The 19,742-nt window shown below is 34.2% G+C and overlaps 1 long non-coding RNA gene across 1 annotated transcript; it reads right to left on the bottom strand.

Annotated features, from left to right (window-relative positions):
• Window positions 1-15,342: 15,342 nt before the first annotated feature.
• Window positions 15,343-15,766, bottom strand: LOC116164548. The gene is made up of 3 exons (XR_004143933.1): window positions 15,633-15,766; window positions 15,573-15,584; window positions 15,343-15,476 (listed from the first exon to the last, which is right to left on the bottom strand). It is a non-coding gene; the product is annotated as an uncharacterized LOC116164548 (long non-coding RNA).
• Window positions 15,767-19,742: the final 3,976 nt, after the last annotated feature.

The raw sequence follows: 19,742 nt of genomic DNA on the forward strand, positions 1-19,742 counted from the left end.
CATATGCCCGTTAAAGGTTATTATTATATCAATAAAGCGAAAGCATAAAGTAAGATTTTCTTTAACGTGCTGGGAGCTTCAGAAGTATATATCAACCCTTGCCAACATCTCATGTCGACAAGCCTCGGAAACATAGGCCCCAGATTCGCATGCGGCCCTTGTCTCGCTTTTGTGTGGCCCGCAATAAAATTTCATTTATATCCAAACCCGGTCCGTTACCTCAAATTATCGCATGAACTCAAAAAATTTTAAATACAATATAATATATAGGTATAAATTTGAACAATTTCAAACACATCAAGTTAGTCGTAATTTATAAAAGACAAGCGATAAAGGATGTTAATTCGTCGTTAAAAGCGTCTTTGTTATTGTAATAGTTATTTATTGTACAAGATGATAAAGGGATGTTTTAACCATCGAGTGAATTAAGTTTCACGAGACTTTAGTGTATAGCAAAAGCCATCATTATAAAAGGTCTAATAATTCTGTAGATATCCCAAATAGCAAGTTTTACGTTCTCTCGTCGTTTCCATGGAAACAATATTGTATTCTGTTCTGAACTTCATTTTATATGGTGTTCCGCTTTCTATTTTTAATAAGAATGACAGATTTCATTGAAATGCACAATAATTTGTTTGACTTTGGTCCTTTACGGTACTTTATATCTACCCTTACGATTAAAGAGACACTCAGCATACTCCTTCGAATCTATTAAAATGTCAATTTAACATCTGGTATAAAATAATAGTATAAAAAAGCGTATAATCGAGTCTTTAAAGCACGATGCGTAGCGGGGTGCTTTTAAACATTGCAAGTGGTTTTTAAAGACAAATTTTATTATACACGTGTTTCTTATAGTATTTTTATTATACCTGCAATAAACTTTATAAATAAGGGAAATAAAATACAAACATATTGAAGTTATACTCGAATAAATGTCTAATAAGGGCCAATTCTACATTTACACTTTTACGCAGAATAAGATATCCTTGGAATAACTGCCATAGCAAGTATCCGATTGGTTGACACAATGGTAACCCATTCAACCGTCGACATTTATTTTAGGTATATCCAAATACTTGCATTCTAGAATCGGCCCTAAGTGGGCTGGTTATTCGTGTTTCCACGATTGGCATGGAAATGCCACTTAAATAACAATCACTTCGGTTGAAAAAGGTAATGCATCGTCCACTCAATGGCTATTTGGAGAAGCAGAAGAAAGTTGGTAGGTGCAAAATCCAAATCGAGTAAAACCTATTATAAAGAATATGGATAGTTGATGGCGTGGATCAATTCGTAGCATCTTACGAACAAAGCCTTAAATAATGCTGGCATATATAAAGGAAATGTCAAAGGTATTTAAATGTCCTATCCTTTGGTGCATTCATTCAAAACTTCAAACGATACTGCGATTAAGAAATAGAACAAGTCATATTTGAACGAACATTACTTTTAGTAACCTTTAAAGCACATGTGTTTTAAAGGCCCGATTTCGAATGCATTTGTGGGTGAGATTTACTGTTTTGCGCCAACGTTAGTGTGTCCTGAGTCCTGTCCTGATTTTTTGTTATTTGCGAAATTGTCAATTAACTACATACGAAATTAAATGACTCACTAGTAGGCGGGGGACACTTGTGACCCGTAGGATCAATCTTCAAATGAGTATAATTTTTATTAGAAAAGTGATTTTAAAAAACTGTTTGACATTTCCTTAACTCATTAAGTATGTACACAACAAATTTCGTGGAATTCTCTCTACTTTCGTTGTCCGGGCAAAAATTCCAGTGAAATTTTATTTTTCGAATTTTTAAAATGAAGTGCAAATTTGTACCACTTTTTTGAGGGTAGCTCCCAAACGAAACACTTTGGACCCTCGGTTTATTTGAAAAAAGTGCTTGTTTTGATCCCCTCTACCACGCAATATTTTTTACATTCTTATATGTAACAGGTAACACCCTGTATATAAAATGACATAGGCATAGGTCGGCTCGTTTTAATCTAATTATTTTCTTCTTCTCTTGTCAATTTTAATGTAATCCTCACGACAGTTGACTAAATTCTGGGAGAGGCGGCGACGCCAGGCATATGTCAAAGTTTCAAGTTTCAAGTTTCAAGAATCACAGGTGAAGGTAATACATTAATACGCGATTAGGAGCCCTGTAAAGATTACAGACTAAAAGGAAGCCTTTAAAAGAACCCTTGGAACGATACTAGAATCAAATTCATTTTTGTAGTTAAACAACCATTGGATACGAATCGTGAGCATCTATAGTCCTTCAAGTAATCTAAATTAAAACATGGTTTTATACCGTGAACAGAAATAGGTACCTATATTATTGATCATTCTAGGCCCTGTAATCACTTTATGGCTTGTCAATTAATTCACGCAATGCAATCGTACACTTAATATTTTATTGAAAGGTAAACCAATCAATTCTTCGTTAGCGATTAGTTTAAGGTAACTTTAACGCGCAATCGACAATACAGCATTAATTAGTAAGGAGGTCATGGATTTAGAGCGATGGTTGTATACCTAGAAGCGTTGTTTACATAAAGTATTTAAACAATGCTAGAAGTTATTAATTCAAGTGCTCAGTAGGTAGAATTAGCACGTGCCAAAAGCGCACAGAGATTATTTAGTGCTGTTGGCGTACAAGGTAGGGTTGGTGAAATTCTAGGTATTAAATGAAATTAAATTAAGACGCAAGAGAAAATTGCAAATTTTGGTAACTTGTGTGGAAATTTACAAAACTTAATTCCAATATAATAATAATAATAATAAATCGTCTTTATTGAACATGTTCTCTGGCGAAATCTAGCTCAAGGCTATTCTATTTAACCAGAAAGCATGGAAATAAGTACACAAATTAAATATGCACAACACAAGATAATCAAATGATAATAGAAAAAAAAAACAAAAACAAAAAAAACATTATACATATCTGCAAGAACTGTCCCAAATTATGATTATGATTGAGAAGATAAGCCTTTAAATGTTTTTTAATAGTTATTTGTTTCATTAGTACAAAAAATGTCAGTTTTCGGGACGAGGAAGATAGTTGCTGGACGACGCGTTAGCGGAGTCCAGCAACCTTCCGAGTCCCGAAAACGCATTTTTTGTACGAATAAAACATAAAATTTTTTCTCCAACCCTCTTTACTTTAAATTATATTCGAGTTTAGATTCAGTTCACAATTTCACTACTAGTTTGAGAACTTCTGCTTTCTTGTCCTCACGTGTCATGCCACTCTAGTTTTTAGGTTAACTTATAACCTATTCGTTCTTACTTCTCACCTCTCGCGACTTTGTAGGGAGCAAATCTAAAGTAGCATGTTCTGCCGTTTCTATAATTTCTGGCGGAGTGCAATAATCCATGTCGCTATCAGTTTCAGTCATTTCTATTGTAGGCATACAAAATTAACATTGTTATATTTTGTATTGAAATAAAAAAAACTTACCATACAGTTTTTTAATTAAAATTAATTGCAATTAACTTTTTCAAATTTTGAATTCAAAATGACAGATAATAGTGCAATGGGTCTGAAGTAGATGGCGTTACGCGCGACGGCGGGTTGTATACGTATTAAAATTACGTTCACGGAATATGTAAATTACGTTACACATGGTTTAAATAAAAATAGCGAGCGTAAATCATTTTCAATACATGTACATACGTAGAGGTAACATCATTATTTGCATTGAATATGCAAAAATATTTGATATGTATGTATAGAAATATCTTACAACCTGCAATGTAAAACGATGTCAATGTGACATATCTCCGTGATTGTAATTTTTTAATTGGCCAACTTTCAAGGTCAATTTCTTTTTGGTACTAGGACCAAAAGTATCCACTTTTTGTACAGTTGCCATAGTAATAGCGATTAATCCTGAAAACGCCAACTTTACGTACCGAACACTGTCACAAAATAGCGTCTTATTCAGGTGGTTGGAGAAAAAATTATTTCCGCGATATTCCGTGATGTATGAGGGGAGAGAGTTATAAAGTTTCACAGAATTATAACTAAAGCTTCTTTGAAACATAGCTGTTCGATGATGGGGTATATCTGTCTGTTTGTGTGGTGGCTCCTTGTATATGCATCGAAATGAATAAAATCGGGCCATTCTCGCATCCTTGCGCCTGAAAAATAAGGATCTGTTGAATAGCAGAGGTACTGAGCTGCCCCCCCCCCCCCCTAGAATTCTGGGTGAAACGATTAAGCGATTGCATGCATAACAAAAAACAAAATTATCAGAATTTCTAGTGGCAGCTCTCAAACCTCAAACATAGGAAAAGAACACATTTTTGACCCAAGCAACACAGAACGGATAGTCTAGCCAAGAGTTACAAGCGTCAAATTTTAACATGCTACTTTAGCGATACGGTTTTAAGTCCTTGACGTGTCTTTTCGGAATTTGTCTTCCTTCGGACAGATGTTTCAGTATAAACACCACGAGAGACCCGACTTTGTCTACCATGTACGGACCGAAATATTTTGGAGCCAACTTAGCACATATTCCCTGCCGACTTTAGACAAATGGTGATCTTATCGGAGGACCAATTCACCTACATGCAGTTTCCATGCTTGGTGTCGGAGGTTGTAATGATGCGCCTGCTTGGAGCAGCAACTAGCTGAAACATATCCTGGAGGTTATTTAAATGGGTACGGTGTGGCGAAATTGCTGCGGGCACATTGGTAGGAATGACGGGATTCGGAGGTTCGTTGGACACAGGCGCGTACTGTTCGCATCCAGTATCCACGACTAAATTTCGGTGTCCCGCTAGTACCAGAGTCGCCCGGCGATTTTACGGTATTGGGAGACTGATGGGCTATTGGTTCATATGGAACTGTTCACACGAGGATACTTTTTCATTAGCCCACCACTGTACTGAAAATACTACGCCGAAAAAGTACCTCACTGTGAAAGAGGAGTTTAAAATGCCCAAAGTCTAAGAAGCATAGGTATTACGGAATCGGGTCCGTTGGTAAATTTATTACTGTACCAAGAGCATTGGGGTAATTCAAAGGCATAAATTAGGCTTTCAGTAGTGTCAGTCTCGGTAGTAGGATACATTTATGGAGTTTCCCTTATATAAAAGGTTCAAATAAATTATTCAGCAAATTAAGTAATTTAAATTTGTCTTTTCTATTCTATTAGTGTTGCCTCCTGGTAATGTCTAGAAAGAAATGAAGTTTTTCATTTGACCGTAAATGCAAACTACCGTAAAGCATATGGCTTCGTGGTCCGTCAGAGAGTTCCAGAAATCAATTCTAGTTCAACATTTTACATTCCATTCAGACGGCAGCTGATCTGCAATGTAATACACGATTCAATCAGACAAATTATTCCTCATTTTCCCTCCTATAGGTACTCATTACAATGCTGCGCATGTTTACTAAAATCAGAAAAATTGGAAGATATATTTTGTCACTTTCAAGGGGAAATTAGTTGTTTATTTACATAGTAATAATGGAATCGTTACAATTACAAAAGTTTCGTGTAGTAGTTAGATCCGTTTAACTAATTTTCAAACTTACATAGATAAATGCAGTTCTCAGTTAGATAACGAGAGGGAAATTAAAAACAGCATTTCCTCCAGTGAGAGTTTGTTGGATGAATTTTTAGCGCTACAATTAAAAATTGAGTGTTTAATAAAGGATGAAGATTTGGAACATGAACATACTATCCGTGAACAATTTGAAAACGGGTATTATTCAGCAATTTCCGGTGCGCAGGGTTTATTACAAGGCAATTATGCAGAAAATGCGGCAAGCTTTCATCAGGGATTCATTTGACAGCTTAATCAATAGTAACAGTCATATTAGTAATGTTCAGCGTTTTCATTACTTATTTAACTCTTAACCAGAAGTATGTGTCTAGCAGACACCTATCATACTTTGTTTGCTTACCTACAAGACATGTAAATGATCATTTGCGCAGCACCGTTCAGTACATTTCCCCCTTAGTGCCAATGCATCAGGTTCCAAAAACTAATATGCTTTCAATTCTAAAAAAAAATGCAATACTTACGTGCTATGAAAACCTGTGAACTGGCCTGTTCTATTCTTTTCCATAACATTGTTCTTTTTACGTTTGTGTTTTGTAGTTTTACTTTAAAGAAATTAGCATAACCAATTTAGAGTTTTGAACAAATAATAATATAAAGGCAACGAAATGCATTTCAATAGATTTCAGCCTTTTTACCAAAAAAAGTAAGTAACTTATTGCTAATCTTATTCGTTATTTTGAACGAGAAAGAAATAATGATGGTATGCTTTTGCCAATCGCAGCAGTAAGAGAATGGTTACTTTAGTAATATTACAATTCGTATACGTACAAGTTTCATTTCACAGAGAGTTGGGGATGCATTAAATGTTAGCCTGCGAACAGTAATTTTTATTTCGCAAATTTCCAGATCGAGCGAACCTCCAAAAAGTTCTATAAAACAAAACAATGTAAGAAACCTGTTAGCGATGTTGATGGTTTCACACAAGCAGCAGTTCACAACTCCATCTACGACATGATCCAACACAGTTAAAACACACCTTGAATGGTTTAATGTAGATAGGCGTTTAAGTCAACTATGCCTATTATTATATTATATTAAATTAATATTTGTGTAGATATTATAAGCAATTTGCGTTTGTATTTTAGAACAACACCTTACGCTTCAAAGCCAACAAAAGCTAACAAAGTAAAAAGAGTTATCTACGAAACTTCGGCAAAACATGTAATAAAGTTAAACTTCTTTTGTGTTAAAAGAAATCACTCCGTCGACTTTCAAAATTTCATTCGAAGGTAAACTTGTTTTTTAAATGGAACTACCAAGTTTTTTCATCGCATCAAATGTAGGATTTTATTACCTTTTTAACAATATAAGCAATAAGCATGTCGATGTTTATCTTTTACATATTTTTTGTTATCCAGCAATTTCTAATAATTCACAGTGTTTTTCGATTTTCAAAGCCTCTCAGTAATTAGTACGCTGTTAATATAATCAATTGAAATTATAAAAAATATACTCTAAATAAAACAAAACAAAAAAAACCATAAAAATCAAACTAAAAAGTTTAAATAAAAATAAAAGAAAATAACAATTAAAAAATTAACTTAACTAATCTACAATTAACAACAGAATTGCAAATGCCAATGAACTAAACTGACAGATGTTATTTCATTTTATTTTATTTTAATATTTTTCAATATGGCTTTCGTAGCTTACTATTCAAGAAGCTCACGCACAATTTATTATATTATATTTTAAAATGGGCCATGAAAACCAATTGCGGCTAAACGACTCATTCTAGATATCATGTGCAATACATAAGGTCACACTAAAATTGACCAAGGAATCGAAATATGTAATAATATACAGGGGGTTCCATTTAAAAATGCAACTTTGATATAAATCACCCTGTATAACAATTGCAATTTCGTTGAAAATATTTTTGGGTTGTAGCCTTAAGAGTCCTTTAAGATTCCCCGACAATGAATTTTAAATATGTACATAATCTCGGTCAATTTCGTGAATCAGCCAATTCCGCCATATTGGAACAAAATGGAGCACACTAAAGAAATCTACCTCTACGGGCTCTACCTATGCCTGATCGGCCGAGCCGAAAGGGATTTTTTATAATAATGTGATTTCACATTATGTTAATTTAATTTGTTTACAAAATTAGCTGACGTTTCATACTAAACTGATCGAATTGACTAAAGTACCTATTCACGAACCGTGGGTAGTGATATTTTCTTAGTACTGTTCCTCTGTCCTTTTCCTATAACCGAATCCTATTCCGTCAATGTTCCATTTCTTAATTATCTAATGACACCTATGACCTAATAATTACAATAAAATCAGTCATATAGTTATTCCAAGAGGAATTTTTATTTGGTGTGGTTTAATAATTATGCTAAGCATCTAAAAGCTAAGAAAGACGTAGGTAATATGTGTATTCACTACATAAATCCTTCAGAAAGTATTGCACTTTTATACCAGCATACGGCGAATAGAGCTTAAATTGAAATCCCTTTTTTCTCGCTTGTGTGTCATCATATTATCGTCCCGTTAAAATCCCATAAAACATTACACATACAATATATGCATGGGTATAAAAATAGCTTCATCCCTATTGGTGCTTTAGAATTTGTCAGATATGCATACTTTATAACACTGAAGCATAGCTTTGAAATCAGCCAGCGCTAGGGCGGAAAACCTAATACTGTGTTTCTTTATTATAATCAGAGCTGAAAATGCGAAAAGTGGAAAAGGAAACTTAAGCTTGTGCAGTATACAAAAGCATAATTTGTTGTTTGCTACTTCCAGAAGACACACAGGTTCAGGTAGGTATATCTTTAAATAAGGAATAACTTATAGGTACACTTCATGCTGTAATAAGTGGAAATTGATGCATAAAGCCCCCACAAATTCATATTTGTATCAAGGCAGTAACTCATACTTACTTTTAATAAATTATTAGAGTAGCTTTTACAGATACTCACGTCCTCCGTGTTAATTTAACATGCAATACCTTTTTATTTCTATAGCTTAGGACGGGAAACTGAAGCTACGACCGAAGCATAACAAATTAATATCCCTACAAAATATGATACAGAAAATTAGGTTTATCCGTTTTCAAAATAAAATGGTTAAAGCAACGCGAAGTAAATGTAATTAGCGCAGAACGAAATGCAAAAGCAAAACTCGCAACTTTTAAGAAGGCGGAGATAACGGAAACATTCTTTTTACCCGCTTGATTCATAAGAAAGCGTATTATAATGTAGCTTTTGGTTAGCATAATATGAATTAGTTTTGTAGTTCAGAGTACCTTTTACAATAATGTAGTCCAATTTCTCTTTACAATTTTTATTATAGGTAAATATGAAGTAATTATTAAACTGTTATAATATTGGAAATTTGGGACCCCTAAGTTAATTATGTTTAGAATTATAAGGCTGTAATTGCAACAACGCGAGTTCCTAGTCACCAGTAAGGAAATCCATTTCGAGTAGCGTATTCTACGCCAGCCCAGTGGAGCCATATGTGCTCTGAATTCTAAGTTCATAATTTTGACGTTATAAGTCGGAGTTGTTGATTTCGTGCGTCACAACTCGGAAATGCTTAGGTAATTACTAACAATATAGGCTATTTGAGAAAAAATGAAAAAAGGAAAGGTTAATATTATAGTATTATGACATCTTATTACCTTTTTCTGTAATTCTATAATTGTTTGTCGAGTGGGGTTGGCTCTGTGTGTGTGTCACTTCATCCTGATTTCGTTAGAGCGTGAGAAAAATACTCCATTACTTTCGTGCGAAAAAACTTGAGAAATGTGAAAGGTATAGTGGATATGAAAAATAAATCCTCACATTGTTCTTAATTTGAGAAGATTAGTAAAATCCGATCGGTATTGCGGTAAGCCAACAAATATTCATTTGAAGACAGATACCAAATTTTTTGTAGCACTTGGATCTCGACTTGGATAGTTACTATAAAATAAATCCAAAAAAGATAGCATATTAAATTAAATTAGAATGTCGTATGCTATATATCTTTACATAAAATATGCAGGGTGTTTTATTAAAAAAATGAGGTTAGGTTCGATAACTTTTGCTGGACCCCCTTATACTTACTTTGAAAACGGCAGATTGTTTATCTTTGTAAAGAAACATTTTTCTGTATCTCTTTCAACTAAGATATAGGGTCATACTGAAATTGACATTTTTTTTAATTTTCCCTCGTATCTTTTAAGCGAACAATATTTTAAAGTTTTGATTACCATTTTAAGTTTGACCCAAAAGAAGCACAGGAGAATTTGGAATGATTGACTACACTGAAATTCTTTCAGAATTATAGTATTCGGCACATTAAAATAACGAACATTAAAACATTAGGTATACTAAATTCACATTGTTTGGGTATTGGGTGGCCAGGGCAAATATCCCATACATTGCACAGAGTTGTTCTTTAGTCGCACTCGGTTCAACAAGAACCAAAGAAACATTAATGTCATACCACCCTTCTATGAAAACCCATATAAGTTTACCGAGTGAAATACATGCTTTCGCATCTTAATATGTAAACAAACACGTTGCAAATGAAATGAAAAATGTTCAGCAAATGTCAACCACGACTATGGTAACAAGCATAGGTAGAACCTTTTGATAAAAATTTTGTCAAATTGTAGCTCATTTGCACCTATACGCATTAGATGTTGTGACGGTAGTTTCTATTTTGAATTTAAGTTTTTGGATTTTTCGCAAAAATACCTAAAGTAGAATTCTTTTCTGGTCTGGTCTGGTGGTATATCCACGGCCTCCATATAATAGTCTGTATTAAGCAACGAAGATGGCCGTCCGGCTAGGTTGATATATGAACGCGAATTTTCACCTTAACAACGTGCTGTTTACGCCACGTCAAACAAAAAGAATTTGTATATTTTAGACAATTACTACAAAAATTCACCTTATCTCCCATAATTTAATAATTCTTTCACCATTTTTTATAATGCGAAATTCGTCAATCGATTTATCGTGGGCCATAAATAATTCATCACATCTCATGTAATTTTATATGTAAAAGTTCAAATTTTCCTTACAAATTGTTTGAATAGTGAACCTTTCATAACTATTTACTTGACACGTGTTTATAAACCGAAAGAACGCGTAACGACGGGAAAGTGACGCAAAGTCATAGGACCAGCAAGGGTGTAATGTTACCTTTGATCTATTCAAAATAAGTTGTATATAAAGGTGAAATAAGTCAAAATAAAAATTTTTTATCGTATACAAGGAGAAACTTACATTTTCTCGCCTGTGTGAGGACGCGAAAGAAGACAATTGCACGCATGGAGCGAGAAAATTCAATTTTGTCGGCTAGGCGAGAAAAAAAATACGTCTTATGTAAGCTAGATGGCGCGGTTGTAATAAAATGTCAAAGAAGTTATTTCTTTTTAATTAAATAAGAAACATAAAATCGTCAACACTGATTTAATAATTAAATTTACCCTATGTTCACTTTATTTTACTGAATTCAAGAATTTATTTAATTACCGCGAACCCATACCTATCATATCAATGTTTCGTGAATTTGAATACTTTCCCAATGTCACGTGACCAATTCAAACGTTTCAAACTTAAGTCATAATCTCCCATTTACTTTCAATAACGAGCATCTGTGTCAATACATTTAACACCAAGATGTACTTTGCACTGTAAGTAGAACACCGCTTATCCATAATAATTAAGTAGCATTTTAACATACGAGACTACCCCGAAGTTAAAATGTGTCCAGTGTGACTGTAAGGAATGAACAAATCTATTTATAAAACACGTTTTTTTAAAATACAAGATCATCAAGGATTTAAAGTGTGCCCATTGCGCTTTCGTCGCCAAGCATAAATCCAGTCTTAAAAGCATCTAACATTTGACAAGACATGGATACTACGAAGGATTTAAAATGTAACCGGTGTGATTTTGTCCCTGAAAAACGCCTGGCCATGTCTTCCTTCGCCCCGGAAAACAACCACTTTCCCGCCTTGGTACACAAAGTACTATTAATGAAGTAAAGTAACTCCAAGCAAGAAAAAATAAAGGGTTCATAAACGCCAAGCGTGCAATTACTGTAGTAGTTCAGTTAAAAGGTACAAAATGAATTTCAAACTCCAGAAACCCTTAGCTGAGACATTGAATTTATATGGGAAATCCATTACTAATGAAAGTCCCTATCGATACTAAATTTGCAATAAGTTAATAACAGTTTTTGTATGTTTATTCAAGCACTCAATACACCTGATTTCTATTAAAAGCATGCCAATTTCCTGTAACATGCAGTCGTATTGTGTGTATAGTTAGTAGTTCGTACAGTTACCAAATGTGAAGCTTAAATATCGGAGCGTTTTCATAACTCATTTTATAAAGCTAGAAGGCATATTCGTTTTGTCGGTTCTTTCTCTCCTCTGCACCAAACTCGTATGGTTTGATTTATTGTTAGGGGATTATCGTGATTTGCTGCAATTAATATCCATGTGCGTTTGTGCTTTAAGATGATTTTTAGCGCATTTCCACAAAAATAAAAAAAATGCGCTATTGTGGCCACTTTGTCCGCCCGTCCGTCCGTCCGTTCGTCCGTTCGCTACTTTTGCGACGCTACTAGTTCTTTATCTTAAGAGCTATTGTTCTACTTTTTTCGCTATTTGATTCGTTATGGTATCGAGTCTTGTACCAAGGAAGGAATTTTTTCTGCGTTTATTGCTAAAGAAAGTTATTGTAAAAAAACCAACAAACCGTTTTTTACATGTTCCATAATTTTACACTTTTGCCGTTTATTAACCATCCTAGAGATCATTTATAATTTTGTATTGTTGTCTGTCGTCTGTCTGTTGGTCTGTCCGTCTGTTCCTGTGCCTGTCTATCCCTCTATCTGTCCGTGTGAACGATAATTTTGTTTAGAAATGTCCGATCGCTTTTACATCTCCGTTAGTTATGAACTGAATTGCATGAAATTCAATATGGGCATAGCCTTAGCCATATAATACGCAATGCCAAAAGTTGAGTCGAATCGATTCAAAATTGACAGTGCCCTTTTCGCATCTCGACCATTTATAAACCGAATTGCAAACTTTTTTTCTTATAAAAGTATTTGAATGAAATTTGATACATAGGCACTTGAAATAAAGGAAAATCTAACGCCAGTTTCAAAATTTGGTTTTGCGCATGCGCATTGTCAACTATTTTATTTATGGAAGCATTTAAATGAAATTTGATACTTTGGCGCTTGGAACAAAGGAAAATCTAACATTAGTTTCAAAATTTAGGTTTGCGTATGCGCAGTTCCAACTTTATTATTTAGAAAAGCATTGAAATGAAATTCTTCTTATAAACTGAAATTGAAATAGCATGTCAAAAATGGATGGCTCATGTGCAACGTTATCTTTCATATTATTGTGGCCGGATTTTTACGATTTTAACAGAAGTTGCATCTTACAAATGGGAAATGAATGCAAGTGGAAATGCGCTTTATGTAAATCGTTTACGATTACTTTTTAACTTGTTAATTTTTCATATGCAATGCGTGTCATTATATTAATATTAGTTTTGAGTTTTGGCCATGTTCTTCAGAAGCACGGTTTTAATACTTGCGAGGTGGTCGTCTTATTTGTTTTTCGCGGTTCAACCAAATTGCAGAAAAAGTTTAAAACAATAATACCTATAATTTTCGAGTACTGTAAGCGGATAAATTGTTTTTTGCTTTTTAATCCTTACCTTACGCGTTTATAAGAAATGCATTTTTTTACAGATAAGAAAGATGCCGCTAGATGATGATAATAATAAGGCTGCACAAAAATGAATTCGGTATAGTATAAGATCCCACATAAGGTCAACCTTCGAGCATCTATTTACCAAGTGAAATACATTTTTTTCGCAATCTTAATATATAAACAAACACATTACAAATGGGTTATCTACAAAAATTCAGTCAGGACTGGCTAAATCTAATTGTGATTGGTGATTTATTTAAAAATTCATGGAGTGTTTTATTGTGGAACTGGTCTTCCCTGAAATATTGGAGACAACGAAAAGACTGCTTGTTTTTTGTTTTGCTCGTTTGCTAGTAACGATCGGAGAGCGTTGCGTGATATTTGTTACGCTGATATATTGGGCCATTTCCCTATTTATTTGGTTGGATATTGTAATAAAGTGTGCAGAAAGAGTTAAGCAATCTTTATAAAAGATTTAAGTTATTAGATCGTCAAATAAAGTAGTTAAAGTGGGAAGGTTTTTTAAAACGTGTTGTCCTCGGTGTTGCTCGTTATTGGAAGAGTTAGTAGGTGTGTAAGTGGACCAAGCAAGTTGTTGCATACTGATATAAAGGTTTCTTTTCATTAAAAGTTAGAAGTGCTTTACCGTCCGAAAAGCCACCAGTTTTTTCATCAAATCCAACAAACCAAAATTTGGAATCAAGTTCAGTGTTATCAAGAAAAAGTGAAATGTGCACCTGAATATCGTAAAGTTGTTCCGACCGGTTTGATTGGATTATTTAATAATGGTCATTAATTTTAGATTTCTTTATTTAATTGTCTGATGACGCCTTCCCGCGTCTTATTTAATTTTGTTTACATGTTTGGCGGAATAAATGTTTGTCTTAATCGAACTCAAAGTGCGACCCAGATAGGATTTTTGTGTCACATTTTTCTATTCGTGCCCAAGAATCCCGTCAGGTGTTAATGAAAATGTGTGTAATTAATTCTTTGCAAATTTTCCGAAGTTGATGGAGGCTACTGGGTTTCCTGAATTATTAATTTAAAGTCTACATTGAGACTTTTCGTTGTGACAGGATCCGGTCATCTACGAGGAAAATAATTACAATTCTATATTTAAAGGTTGTTTTGATTTGAGCTAGCTGAACAGCTGTTTTGTGGGTGACTTAGGGCTAATTGCATCCTCAAAATTAAATAGCTCTTAAAGTAAAGCATAACTTAAATACCATAGCAACGATTGTCTTAATAATCGTTGCCATAGATTTTAAGTTCGACTTGACTTTAAACAAGCTTTGTTGGTGCAACCGGGGCTTAGTGATCGTTTGCTATTGCGCATAGCAGTACACTAATTAAAAGTTTACCAGCTTTCCTTTATACTATCTAATCTACCTGAAATGTATACCACCTACCAATAATTCACGATCCTATTTATACTATTTAAAAAGAATGCACATTCTGACTTCTAAAGTTCGTGCCACTTGCCACAACACAAAAAGCGTGCGCCGACTGTTTTCTTCTACGACTGTCGTGTAGTACACGCGGCTTCCACACGCCCGCCGGGCGGCTTGCGCACGTTTTGCACACGGCTTGAAAACACGCAATTGTGCATCAAGCCTAAAATGGAACCAACGCAAACTACTGTTGCGGAGATCTTGAAGTTGCCACGGGAATTTTTTTCAACCCGATATTCTCTCTACTTTTCGTTAGCAAAACGGACGTTTGACCTCTAGTGAGTAAAATTTGTGTATCGGTTACCATGCCTTCGGTTGCTATGAAAATTATTGTAAGAAAATCATCATCATTAGACATAGAAACGAACCTCGAGAAGGAAAAGGGAATTGGCCACGACTAGCCAGGGGAAACGGATCTTCCAGTGAAACTTCCACCAAGGTATGACAAAGCTCATAATTTTGGGCGCCAAGCGTGTACAAGTCACGCCAAAAAGTAAATAAAAATAAAATAAGAACACAAGCTTTGTGAATTTTCGGACACCAGTAGGTGTATAACCTTCGTCTTGGCAATGAACAATCCAGATATACAAATAACATTTAATTGAATAAACATACAATGTAATAGATCAGTTAGAAATAATCGATAGTTAGCATTCTTCAATTCGAACGTGAGTATAGGTATTTGCATTTCATTACAACACAATACTTCTAGACTGCGATAACCCCAATACTAGTAACGTACAAAGAAAAATATATCCAAAACCTATAATACAAAAAATCAGACCTAAATCAAATTAATAAATGAGTTTCGGATTACAATATAGGAAAAACAAAGATAGGTAATTAAATTAACACATACCTATGGCATAATCTAAAACGAAACGTGTTAACAAGAGGAATTCTATGAAAATAACATTACCTAAAGAGGGTTACAGCCCTGCTCCATTCGCGTGAAGAGGCTTAGATAAACAATTTAAACAATTTTAGCGTGATGACTTTGGAATTTTTCAATTCGAAGCAACATTCTTTGCAAAGATAGACATGTCATTCTCACTACAAGAGCAAAAGTGAAGTCATGTCAATATCAAGGGTAAAAACTGCGCCTAACACACTAAGAGCGCATTCAGTCAGTTACACAAACCAGAGTACATTCAAAGAAACGTCACAAAGCTATAACTTAATGTATTCTCATGTACAAACAGAAAGATAAATAAATTAACTAACGGCATGACCTCGCGTTAGCATTAACGACAAACGTAAACGTAACTTCTCTATTTCATGTAATCAATTGTAGAGGATTGTCACGACAATGGCAAGATAAACTAATGACAAAAGCAATTACAGGTTACCTGCACGTTTGGAATTCCCGGTATTTTAGATAAACATTTGCGTACAAAGTCTTCGATTTTAGATAGAATATGTTAGATCAGTTCCAGCTAACAGACAGGAATCAATCTTCGATTCGAAAGTGAATGTTGGCATTCCATCCAGAACACAGTTTACTTCATTAATGCCACAACTCCAATGCTCGTAACATACACAAAAAATTACATCCAAGAACTACAATATTTACCAATATTCGAGCCGATATTAGACTAAAATCCAATACTTCATACTTACGTACCCAATTAATAAATGGGTTTCGGATTGCGATATAGGTAAAATAAAAGTAGGTAATTAAATTATAGCGTATGGCATAACCTAAAAAGAAACGTGTTAACCAAGGAATCCTATGAAAATCGCTTCACCTCAAAAAGATAAAATAAAATAATTTTGAAAATTTTCGTTTGACTCTGGAATAATCCATTTCAGATTTGCTCTTTCGCAAAATAAGAGCCTGTCATTTCAATGACAAAAGCAAAAGTGATATTTCCCAATTTCCAATTCTACCAACACGCATTTACTCAAAATAAGAGTACATTTGACGAAATAACGGGACATCACAATATTTCGCAAACGTCATCTAGACGGTGCAACTCATATTTCAATAAATTATAAGCATTCGGAATAAGTAATTCTACGCTTTGTTGTACGTACTTTGGCATTTTAAAAAGGGGCATCTAGCTACAAGTACAACAGTTGTACATGCATGCTCTTTTTATGATAGTCAGTAATATTTTAATTTAAAATTATATATGCTACTTAGATGTAACATCAACCCGAATTAATTTCAGTGTTGAGGGCTAGCTCTAATCTACCAGTGCCAAAATAATAAACGTAATATAAAATAAAGAGCGTTGGTAAAGGTATATACGGTGTAATGTTATACGACTGTTTACACTTTTAGTACTGTAGAAAAACCTGGAAATAGCGTAATAAAGCCCTTTATCACGTTTTACACTTGTTACTAGAGATTTGAGCCTACAATACCTTTTTATTTTATATCAGATGTTAAATTGACATTTTAATAGGTTTGAATGAATGAGTAGCTGTGTCTCTTTAAAGTTGGAGTATAGATATAGTGATCATGATCACTTCAACGGTAAAGATTGAAACAAATAATTGTGCATTCCAATGACATCTGTCATTTTTATTAAAAATGAGATGCGGTGCACGAAATAAAATTAGGTTCAGAACAGAATACAATATTGTTTTCGAGAAAATGACGGAATAACGTAAGTTTGCTATTTTCGAAGTCTAAACTTAAATACCTCCAGAATTTTCAGAAGTTTTATAATCATGTTTATGACTTCTTCTGTACAAACATCCCTTTATCGTATTTTATAGTAAATAACTATTAATCCGCCACACAAAATGTGATGTGTTCTCCACCAAAAATTCAGCCCGAATTGTTATGTCGACAAAAAAGATATTGCCAGCATCAGTAGATATGCATTTCACCAAATTTCACTTGTATTATAATGTAATGCGAGTAGACCCTTAATACTCCTAATTGTCTTCAAGACAATTAATAACAGGTGAATTAGCAGTAAAATCCCAGGGTTGTAACAATTGTTGGATATGATCAAATGAGTGGCCTGCACCCGTAGTGTATAATTTAAGCAAAAAGTTGTACTAAACGTTATTTACCTTTCAACTGCAGGACACGGTTAACACAGGGGACCGTATCACCGACCTCGGAACTAATAAGTGTCCGCCTGTTTCAGTCAGTTTATACTCGTGTTACTGATCTTTTTGTGTGAGTGCGTTTAATTTGTAAAGTATCGTTAAGGAAACATTTTTATGTCGCTATGCGTGATCCTTTTCGAGATACAATGCCTTCCAAATTAAACCTTTAATTGTTTAACTTTTTCTCTTTATCTAATGAGCACTGTAATAATTTAATTAAAGTGATTAAGTTGCCATTTCCATACACATTAAACCTTTTGCAGACCATTAGAATGAAATTAACTTCGAACAGTAATTATTATGTTACAAACTTTGTGATCGTGGTATATTACTTATTAATTAATTACGTATTACTAGATACCTTTAGTAATTGTTATGGTTAGCATTGGAATATTTCCACTGCAGTATCAATACCTAATGAAATATGCACAAGTTTATTTAGGTAGGTAGTCGTATAATCACAGCACAAATACTTCTTCCTGAACATAGAATTTACTGCTGTACCTATATTATTAACGATCCTCGAGATCGTTTGTAATTTTGTATTGCTGTTTGTCTGTCTGCCCGTCTGTCTGTCCGTGTGCACGATAACTTTGTGTAGAAACGTACGATCGCTTTGAAAATTGATACACATGTTCTTCAGGTAATATATAAGAAAGGTCGCTATTGTTTTTCGGCTACGTAGACTAACGTTACAGCCCAAAAACTGCCCAAACCTTCAAAAAAAGGTTTCTATTATAATTCTTGTTACAAAGAACATGAATGTCCGGTTTTCTGGTAGTAAATATTCCTTAAACCTCAGGTAACTATGCAGATGTATAAACAAAAATGCGCATGCGCATTACAACTTTTCTATTTGCGCAATCCCAATTTTTTTATCTGCTAAGATATTTAAATGAAATTTTGTACGTTGGCATCTTGGCATGTTGGCTTTACTTTTGTAAAACTGATGGCGGTAAACAATTGTTTTGTGTTAGTTATGAACCGAATTACATTAAATTTTGTACGTAGGCACCTCAAATAAAAGTAAAACCGATGCCGAATCAAAAAAATTGTTTTGCGCATGCGCTATTTCAAATTTTTTATTTGTTCAGATATTTAAATGAAATGTTGTGTATGTTACCGGCAAAGTTCGAAATCCGGCATTTTGCAAAATCCCTAGGCATTTCGCAAAATGACCAATGCACCAGGCAAAGTGAGAAATGGAGCTCGAGTTCGCACTTTGTCTGCCTCTCTTTAGTGATTTCGCGAAATGCCCATACAGGCCAAGTGCAAAGGCTTCGTCATTTCCCACAGATTGCGCGTACAGCGTTGCCATTTGATTGTACGACGATTGCGATTTTATATAAGTACATAATACGGACCTAACGCCAATTCAAAAATTTGTTTTACAAGCTATGCTGATCTGGTGGGACAGAATGAATCCCTTAAAGTGTGTTGTAAGAATGATGTATATGCGAAGATCTCGAGGATCGTTCGGTATTCAGTCGTATCGGATTTTTCTTGTTAATAACAAGCTAGCAATTTGGTTGGTGACATGATTTTGTGGTAATTCAATCAAATTTCAATAAATTGCGTCTATGTAACTCAGAAAGTAAGTTCATTACACATAAGTTAATAAGCTTATGAAAGAAATTTAAAAATACAAAGAAAAACATTTTGGACTTTTGGTACCATCCAATTTTTCCACATAATTTTTTTATTGAAAATTTTCTACGAGAACAGATGTAAATACTCCGCGAAATTCTCTCTGGTTACGGATATGCACGAACTTATAAATTAAGATGGACTGCTAATGCTGAATTGACAAATGACACCTACATGGGCGCAGCCATGATGTGCACTAACTTGGCGCGAAATTCAAATCAACTAATAAACAAGCATTAACTTCACGTTTTCTAAATAAATTACTGTGACACATGTCATTTTCCAAGGCTGCAATAGTCTCAAAACTTGAGCA

Source organism: Photinus pyralis, unplaced genomic scaffold, assembly GCF_008802855.1.
Source record: "Photinus pyralis isolate 1611_PpyrPB1 unplaced genomic scaffold, Ppyr1.3 Ppyr1.4_LG2, whole genome shotgun sequence".
NCBI classification, from domain to species: Eukaryota; Metazoa; Arthropoda; class Insecta; order Coleoptera; family Lampyridae; genus Photinus; species Photinus pyralis.